Raw genomic sequence first — 10,127 nt, forward strand, 5'->3', positions numbered from 1 at the left:
CTTTGTTGGTAAAAAAGAATCCAATCTTCCAGTTCTCACTATGTAGCAAGTACAAGTACACACATACACACACTTATACACATACATACTTGTGCTTCTTTACTTGTGAGGACCCTCATTGACAAAAGGCATCCCTTAACTGTAACCAACCTAAATGTCCCCACTTTCCAAAAATGTCCTCGATTTGTAGGTAAAAACCCTGTTCCAGTCGTCACCATGTAGCAATACTAGTCACACACGCGCGCGTACACACACACACACACACACACACACACACACACACACACACACACACACATAGATGCACACTTGTACTTCTACCATAACTGGACAAAATGTCCTCACTTTACAAATGTGTCCTCACTATGTTGGTATAAAAACGTGTTCTGGTCATCACTATGTAGGAAGGACAAATACACATACCATACACACACACACACACACACACACACACACACACACACACACACACACACATACACACACCCACACACAGTTTTACCTAACCCTTACTGGCCGAAATGTCCTCACTTTCGAAAAGTGTCCTCACTTTGTTGGTATAAAACCTGGTTCAGTTGTCAAGTACACACACACACACACACACACACACACACACACACGCACACACACTTGAGAGTACAGCTCGCCTTTGCCAAGCAGCAGGACAGTAATGGATGTTATTGATTATTGGAGTGTTTCTTTCTCACACATTCACAGTGGGCTGGTCCTGCTAGTTAGCATCTGGGAGCATCAGTCATACATTACATGTAGCCTGTAGGATGTATGAGATGTCCACTTTAGACTTTCAGATTTTATATGTTAAATATTTTTGAAAAAAATGAATTACTCATGTCCTCAACACAGGCTGTTCTTCGTTCAGTTATGGCGCTGGGCTGAACCAATAAAACAACTTCTCTGTTTCTGCGTTTTCACTCACTCTGCGACATTACCAGACACAGATCTGACCTATCTTCTGACAGTAATATAGATTATCATTGGATTGTTGGCATTGCGGAGACAGAAGCAAATGGAAAGAAGAGATCCCCGGCCTGCAAAGCAAACGAACTGAACTCTATCTGTGTGTGGCTCGAATGTAGCTTTCATTAAGTAATGTATATTATTGTTTAATCGGCTGATTAGCCAGCGTAAACTAAATGCAGCTGTTCACATGACCTTCTCCCAGAATGGAAGACAGACTTTTCCCTCCTTAAACCTTCTGAAAATAATCCCTGTGACGTTCACTAAACGGTTTTAAAACATGAAAGGAGCTGCAGCCTCCCAATAATTCTGAGGTTTGAGCCTTAATCGCGTAGAGGACACTCTGTGGGTGTGTTGGCTCCCACAGTTCACTGGCTGAGTGAAATTTTGCTCGCTGATTTATAGTTCCTGTCCGCTGTGGGATCTGACAGAGGATGGGATGTAGAGGAGAGAAACAGGCGGGTATAGGGAGTGCAGAGGGAGGTTATAGGTGACGTGGTAAGGCAGAGAAATGAAGGAAGGATGAAATGGATTATCAGGCATAAAGGAAATCTATTTAAATATTAATATCCTGCTGTTGGCTTGAGATGTGAGCTCTCAAGAATCCTTCTCATTTAATCAAATAAAAACTTACAGTTAACAATTATTGCTAATCCTGCTTCATGCAACACTGGCCCCACCTTTTTTAATATCATTCTCATGCCTACAAGTTAACTCCTTTAAAAGATGCTTCGTTTACGTGCTTGTTTTCTCGGGTAATGTCGCCTCATAGATGCTGTGCTGCCATCTGCTGGTCACAAGTGGAATCGCAACTGGATTGCACAGCTTTTTTTCCATTTATGGGGCCTGTCAAATAGCAGAGCTTATATAATATGATAGATGCTAGTGTGTATAATGATTTACTGTTGATCAAAATGGAAAATAAAATAGATAATCAAATATTTTACATTCTATTTGCATGAAATGTAAATAAGTGTCAGGAAACTGGCCTGGGGAATGCTGTACAAGCACTCTATCTTTCTCTCTCTCTCTCAAAAGGCATATTATCTGTGTGCCCACGCACTTTGTCAGCTCATATACTGTACATACTTCCATATGAATACATAATTTGTAATAACAAATACAAGATGTATTTAATTAGAATGGACAAAACCGAGACAGAAGGAAAAGCTGCCTGTGGATGCGTGGACTACTGTTTCTTCTTCCTCCTCCTCGTTTTCTTCTACTTCCTTTTTCCTGCTGCTGTGCAGAGCAGTGCTGGTGTTTTATGAAATGTAGCCATATCTATTACATTTAACAATGCTCTCAGACTTTTATGTGCCAAAACAAACCACATTAACTGCAAGCTGGCCTGGGAAATTTGTGTTCTGCAACAGGACGATTTGTATTCATAATGAAATACTGAGCCACAGTATCCTACAGTTTATTAATAATAAGCAAGCAGCATGAGTTAGAGAGGAATGCTGGCTGTCTGTGTCATTATTTGACCTGCATGAGTGTTATATGTGCGTGTGTGTGTGCGCACGTGCGTGTATAGTAGTAGTGGTTTAATGGGACAACATCTGAAATATTCATCAGATCAAGTCCTACCCTTGCTCCTTCATCACTCCTGTGCTTCTTTCTCCTGGTTCCCCGTTCACTGCTATACACCCGAATGCTCACACACACACACACACACACACACACACACACACACGCACACACACACACACACACACACACACACACACACGGACAGATGCCATTTCTGAAGCATGCCCTTGTGTTTATTTGGTTCAGATGTTCCCTTCAACTCATTTCCATACTGTATGAAAATCAACCTGCAGAGAATTGAACCTTACTTGAGCCGGCACACTGTTCAGCGTCAGTGTCATTTCAAATGAAACTACAAGTGCATTATCAAACTTTAAACATTATATATCATAATATATTGGGTGATAATCAGCGAACATATGAGGGATACTTCACCCAAAAATATAAATATCAGTCATTATCTACTCAGCCTCATGCTGATGAAAAGTCAGGTGAAGTTTATAGTCCACAAAACATTTCTGGAGCTTCACAGCAAAACAACGTTGTGGCGTTCTCTTAAAACACTGAAGTAAATGTGGACTTGTTTTAAAATGGAAAAAAAAAAATGAAAAAAAAAAAACATAATGGCTCCTTACAGCTCACATAAAGTCTCCGAAGCCCCAGAGATCCAAGATTGTTTTGAAAGGATGTTATTCACACCCTTGATGTGTGGTTGAGGTTGTGCATCCACTTTAAATGAAGTGCATGCTATATTATAATAGCAGCTACAGTGAAGATCTCAGCTTTAAACAGGGTGTAAATAACATCCATATGGAGACATTTCAAACATTTAAAAAGTTAATATACATTCTAAATCTACTTATATTAAATATTTTGTGGACTATAAACATTCTGACTTTCCATCGGCGTGGGGATGAGTAGATAGTGACTGAATTTTCTTTTTTGGGTGAACTTATCCTTTAAGGTGACAATATAAGGTACCACTGACTCTTTGAAAGTTGTCTCACCAGACAATCACAACATACAGTAAAAAGCCCTCTATCAGACGGGTCATAACTTTAGGAAACAGACTCCAGTGTAAAATCAGAAAGCAGCAGAGTTTGATCCACAGATTCTGGTCTCTTTGCAGCCGAGCCCTGAGCTTTGGGTCCAGATGGCTACTACGCAGGAACCAAATGACAGAAGCAACAGCAAGATAGATTGGCATGGACCCTGCTAGTTTCACATCATGGATTGGTTCGGTAGAGTAGTGGGTCTCAATGTTTTGGATATGACCACTTAAAATAAAATAAAGTCTGCCAGACACTCACCACTGCTGGTCACAGATGCCCGAGGCCTGAAACATTATAAAAGAATAAAGGAACATTAATGTTGGATATCTAATTCAATTATTTCAACTGTCTTGCAATTTTGTCGTTGGAAGTCGCAGCGCCCAGGCAGGGAACCACTGTGGTAGAGCATCCATCTACCTATTCTCATTCATTAGTGTCTGACAGCTGGTATGATGGAAATGAAGTGAGGGAGAGTCTTCATTATTGAAATGCTTCATAGGCTGTTTATAGATCGAAAATGTGACCTTTGATCAGTTAATCTTGCATATTTTAACTGATAATCCCATTAGTGCAGTACGCAGACATTGCATGTTAATGCCAAATGTATGATTCTTAATCATCAAAGTGAAAAGTGTCAGTGATTTGTCAGTGTTACTGGCAATGACAGAAATACTTGATGATCTTTATGTAACAAAGGAGATATCATTGCGTAAGTGGGTGAAATGAGTCAGTGATGCTGTGCTGAGCAGGGAAGAGGCTGCCGGTGACTAACATTGCCGTGGTAGGGCCGTGTCCTTTGACAGAGAACCGTCTCACACTTATGCACATCTACGCACGTACATAATCCACACATGCAATCACACAAGGAGAAAAAAGGGAAGGAAATGTAAAATGAAAATATCGTTCGAGGAACACACTCCTCCTCCTCTTTTGTTTTCCCCTTCCTATCAGTGACCCAGAGAAAGTGTCAGTCGTCTCCTTCTGTTCTCTTCCTCACACAGATAATGAGTAACTGTTCAGTGTCAACAAGAGCTCCCTCAGAAATCTACTCAGTGAGTGTGTCCACGAAGCCAGGGAGTGGTGTACCATCAGTACAGGAAAAGGCCCTGGTTGCACTGCAGCAGCAACACTTACAGCCAATGGCAAGACAGGAAACTAATCTTAACACAAACAATCTATTTATCTGATGTGATTTATGTGGATTTACTTGGTGCTAATCCTCTGACAATAATCCCTGACAAGAATAAAGCGAGAAGAGAAAATAAAGACATATTTTTGAGTTCACTGTGTCTGATGTGTTCACGTGTTGACCAGCAGGGGGCAGTGTGGAGACGTGGAAACTCAACTGCTGTCTGTGTCATCATCAAGAAGACGAAATGCATTTGTAGTTGTATAATCAGAGACACTATTTCATTAATTATTTTCTGGCTTCTTCTATAATGTAATTAGGAACATAACCTGCACTTAAGCAGGCTTTTGACATTCTCTCACTTGAATATCTCCAAGTTACACCACCTTGGACTTGGACTTCACTATATTTCAGAGGCAAATGAAGTACTTTTTACTCCAGCGCATGTATTTGACAGCTATTGAATGTAATTTATTTTTAAAAAATGTAATAAGTCGATGGAATATGAAGTGGTAAGAAGTAGCTTGACCTCAATCAGCAGGGATGGAAGAAGTACTCAGATCCATTTATATAAAAGAAGAAATACCACAGAGTGACCTTGCTATATGTGAAAGTCCTGAATTCAAAATAACTTCATCAGAAAGTAAAAGTTCTTATTCTACAGTAAAGCTCCTTTCACTGTGTAATACATGTCTATAATATCATATTAGTCTGTTTTTATTATTATTACTAATCAATACGTCAGAGCATTTTAACGATGTTCATCAATGTGGAGCCAATTTTAGATATTGTTTATACTACTGAGTAGATTATTTGTGTAATACTGCATCTTTTATATTTGAAGGCATGTCAGAAGGTTTTCTATGTAAAAATAAATGTAAAGAAGTATGAAGTACAGCATTTCCCCTTGAAATGTTGTGAAGCAAAGTAACACCAAATAGACATACTCAAGTTTATACATGTGTGTCGTAAGTATACGTACTTGAATTCAAGTTCTTAGTTAATGCCCACCACTGTTTGTCAAATATATATATATTTTATTGTGGTATTGCTACTTTTATCTTGAAATGATCAGAATACTTTTTCATTTTCATTTCATAATGAATGATTTCCAAAACAAACGTACAAGACACATGATATACTTTTACTCAATATACTTAGATTCCGTGCACAACACAGTAGCAGGAAGAAGAAAAACGTTTATTACCTGCCCCTTTCTTAATAAAAACAAAGGTTACTGTAGATACAGACGGCCGGCCCTTCTATGTTTACCTTTTTCTATTCGCGAATCATTTTAAAGGTACAATATGTGAGAATTGGCCACCACCATTCATACTCAAAATAAATAGAATAGGAGGAAGCATATTACCAAGGCAAGGCAAGGCAAGGCAAGTTTATTTGTATAGCACAATTCAGACACAGGGCAACTCAAAGTGCTTTACAGGCGCATACAATTACAGTAAAACATTTAAGATACATTAAGACAAAACATTAAAACAAGTTGAGAAATAGACATTTAAACAAAACATTAAAACAAGTTAAGAAATAGACATTAAAACAAAACATTAAAACAAGTTAAGAAATAGGAAAGTAGGCTAAAATAGAGAAAAAATAAAAGTCACAGTGCAGTTCAAAGACTTAAAATTGTTTCAGTGAAAGGCTGTGGCAAACAGAAAGGTCTTCAGCCTTGATTTAAAAGAGGTGAGAGTCGGAGCAGACCTGCAGTTTTCTGGGAGTTTGTTCCAGATGTGTGGCGCATAGTAACTGAACGCTGCTTCTCCATGTCTAGTTTTGACTCTAGGGACTGAAAGCAGACCTGAGCCTGATGACCTCAGAGGTCTGGATGGTTCATAACGTGGTAGCAGATCAGAAATGTATTTTGGCCCGAAACCATTCAGTGCTTTATAAACCAACAACAGGATTGTATACTTGTACCAGAGTAACCGCTAACTCCTGCTAACTGCAGCTACCCCTAGCTAGTTAGCTCAGTTAGCCATGCAGCTAACAAGTCAGACTGAGAGCTGGGGGACGAGGACAGTGTTAGTGTTTACGGTGCTTGCACAGGAGCTTTTGACCAGGATGCGCTGTGGTCAGCTGGTTAGCATGCTAACTTAAATCGATATCTCTTCAACACCAAACATAGACATCATAATGTCAAAACCGCTATTTATTCACATTCTGTTGATAATTTTTGTGTTTTTTGAATGTTTCCAACTCAAAATTTTACATATAGCCCCTTTTAATTCAGGAATACATACTCAGAAACAATCAACAGTCATCTTAACGTAAACGTAACTCGATAAGTTCATAATGTCCCATTATTTTATTCTTTTAAATTGAATATTTGAGCAGAATTTTAAGTCATCCGCTTTAATGTAGATGTGTATACAGACTTTTGAAATTAAAATTTAATGACGTGACTTGATAAACAGTCTGTCTGTATCTTCTCTCACCGTTCTACCACTCAGCTGTACAGTGTTTACTCTTGTGTCCAATAGAGATTTCTCCTTTTGTGTTCCAGTGTTTGGGACTGTGTGAGGGATAAAATGAGAGCAAGAGACTGAGGGATTGTTTGTATTGACCCAGTCTGAAGGGATCTTGAGTTTGCAGTGTGTATTAAAGTGTGTGTGAGTGTGTCTGTGTGTGTGTTGTCAGAGTTTAGAGAGCTTTGGCTTCCCAGCTGTGTAAACTGGTGCTGGCCACATTGTGACTGTGTCAGCACACTCAGACGGAGGCAGAGAAGAAAAGGAAAGAAAAGTAAAGGGAACACGAAGGATTTGACCTGAAAAAAGAAAATGTACAGGAGGAGAAGGGTGAAATGTAGGAGTGTCATTACAGTTAATAGAATTAAAATAGATAAACAGGGGGAAAGAAAAGCGGTTATGTCGGTAACTTAACCTTCTAGCAGTTTCTGTTTCAATTCTTCAGTGTTAATTCTGCTTTGGCAACGTGTCAGTGAAGACTACCAAACCGGGCTGAAGTGAACTGAAGTGAAGTGATTGGGGGTCTTTTGGAAAAAGACACACAGCACTCAACAACAGAGAGAGGAAATGGGGAAGGGAGGGGGAGAGGAAGGCAGCGAGCGGAGGCCGGTTCACTGGAAGTCCATCCAGAAAGCGAGAAGACACACAAGGCAACGTGTTTACTCACTCTTCCCAGCAAGTCGGCCGGGCACATGGAGTCACCGAGAGTCATGGTCGGATGACTTCAGACTCTTCAGCCGAGCCCGATCTATCTGGTCTGATTAGAGAGGCATTTAAATGTTCGGCGTTTGTTTGTTTATTTTTATCCACGGCCATGAGTCAGAGCTAAATATAAACATACTTTAGGTGGAGTCTGATTGCATTTTTTTGTGTCAGTGATACGAAGGAATTTTGTCACGCTGAGTCAGAGTGAAGGTCTGAATCATGGTCGTAACAGAGGAAACCGCAGCAGAAGGGTTTTCTCTCTGCTACTGAGCTGCCAGTGATTGAAAGACGACTCCGCTGGTGTGTTTGCCACTGGTGGAAGATCCTTTAGTTAAAGGATAAGTTAACCCAGAAAGGAAAATCCAGCCATTATCTACTCAGCCCCATGCTGATAGAATGTCGGGTCAAGTTTTGTAGTCCATAAAACATTTCTGGAGCTTCATGACAAAACAGCATCGCAGCGTTCACCTTAACAATTGAAGTAGATAGAGACTTATTTAAAAATGTAAAAAAACAACAACATTAAATGAAACCATACAGTTTGTCCCAAATTGTGTTGAAGAGACGTTATTTACACCCTTCTTAAAGCCAAAAATCTTCACTGTAGCTGCCAAGCTAGAAGTATTAGCCTGCACTCCTTCTGAAGTTGGTGTATGAGCTTGATCACACGTTGAAGGTGTAAATAATGTCTATTCAAATCTATTTGGGATCTCTGGGCTTCTGGGGACGAGCTGTATGGAGCCATTTCAGTTGTATTCTTACTTTTTAAAACAAGTTCCCATCTACTTCAGTTGTTTAACAGAATGCTAAATGTTTTTTGGAGCCACAAAACTTTACCCGACTTCAGCGTGGAGGTGAGCAGATAATTACTGCATTTTCACTTACGGGTGAACTTATCTTGAAGTAAAAATAAACATTTACTTAAAGTATTAAAGGTAAATTCAGCAGAAAATGGACTCTGTGACTGATTATATGTAACATTATCAGTTTGTTTATACCGATGCATTGGTGTTTACTGTTGTAGGTGTTTGAGGTCGAGCTAGTTTGAACTACTTTATAGCTAGCTTAGATTGGACTCCAAAAATAAGTCCGAGGGCCCGTGAGATGATGAATAGAGTAGGACGGATAAAAAAAACAAAGTTCTCCTTCAAAAATTTGTGTCATTTCTTTCTTGTGAAATATATGATTTGTCTATTTGGGCCAGAAACACTTATCCAAATAAAACCATCTGAGAACCTTTGAGGGGAAATTTCTCTTTGGTGGAAGTACTACTGTGTTTTGGGGTTTTTTTGTTTCCTTTTTTGTTTTTGGTTGAGAATTATTATAGATTATATAAAGTTTTGTTTGTGTGAAAAACCTAAATCTGACAAGTGAAATGATGAACTGGAAGAATAACATTTCCCTGGTAGTATTAGGGAAGGTAGCATAAAATGAGCATTAATCAAGTAAAATACAAAAGTACAGTACATTACTTTCTCCTACTGCTATTTGCATTTGTACATGAGTGTGTATGAGTGTGTTATTCCACGTCCCTCTGCTATGAAGCAACTTCACCGGATGCGTCTCTGACCTCAGTGTTTTCCTAATGGCTGTTTATTTACCAATGAAAACAGTCTGACTTCACACTGCAGCTACTGCAAGCAACTTTCTTCACACTTTGTACAACATTAACTGCTGAATCCACATCTACAGCGTGTGCGTTTGTGTGTGTGTGTGTGTGTGTGTGTGTGTGTGTGTGTGTGTGTGTGGGAGCACCGCCTGGTCCCGGATAATCCTCTTCTCTGCAACGGTAGTGTTTTACACATGACTGGCTCTTATTCCTGCTCTGAATTCAATCACACACACACACACACACACACACACACACACACACACGCGCTTTCCATAATTGTTACACATTTATTATGGTTTGACCTTTGCCCTGCTGTCAAAAATGTCACCGAGCTGTGCTGCTTAACAGAGAGCTGAATCAGTAACTTTATGTGGCCATCTGAACACCTGAGCTTGTTAAGTTTAATGTGAACAGCGTGAATCACGTTTTACACGACTGCCAACGGTATCAAATTTGAAAAGATGAGAGGGGTCTTAAACAGCTTTAGGGGCAAATTATGACAAAATCCAGCTATGCCGATGGCTTCAAACAATGAGAATAAGATTTGAAATCTGTGAGAAGATTTAATGACTGCAGTTTGGGAATGAATGAGGACAAAAGTCCATCCATCATGGAAAATATCCACTATTGTTGGT

This window comes from Pagrus pagrus, assembly GCF_965226575.1.
Source record: "Pagrus pagrus genome assembly, chromosome: 6".
NCBI classification, from domain to species: Eukaryota; Metazoa; Chordata; class Actinopteri; order Spariformes; family Sparidae; genus Pagrus; species Pagrus pagrus.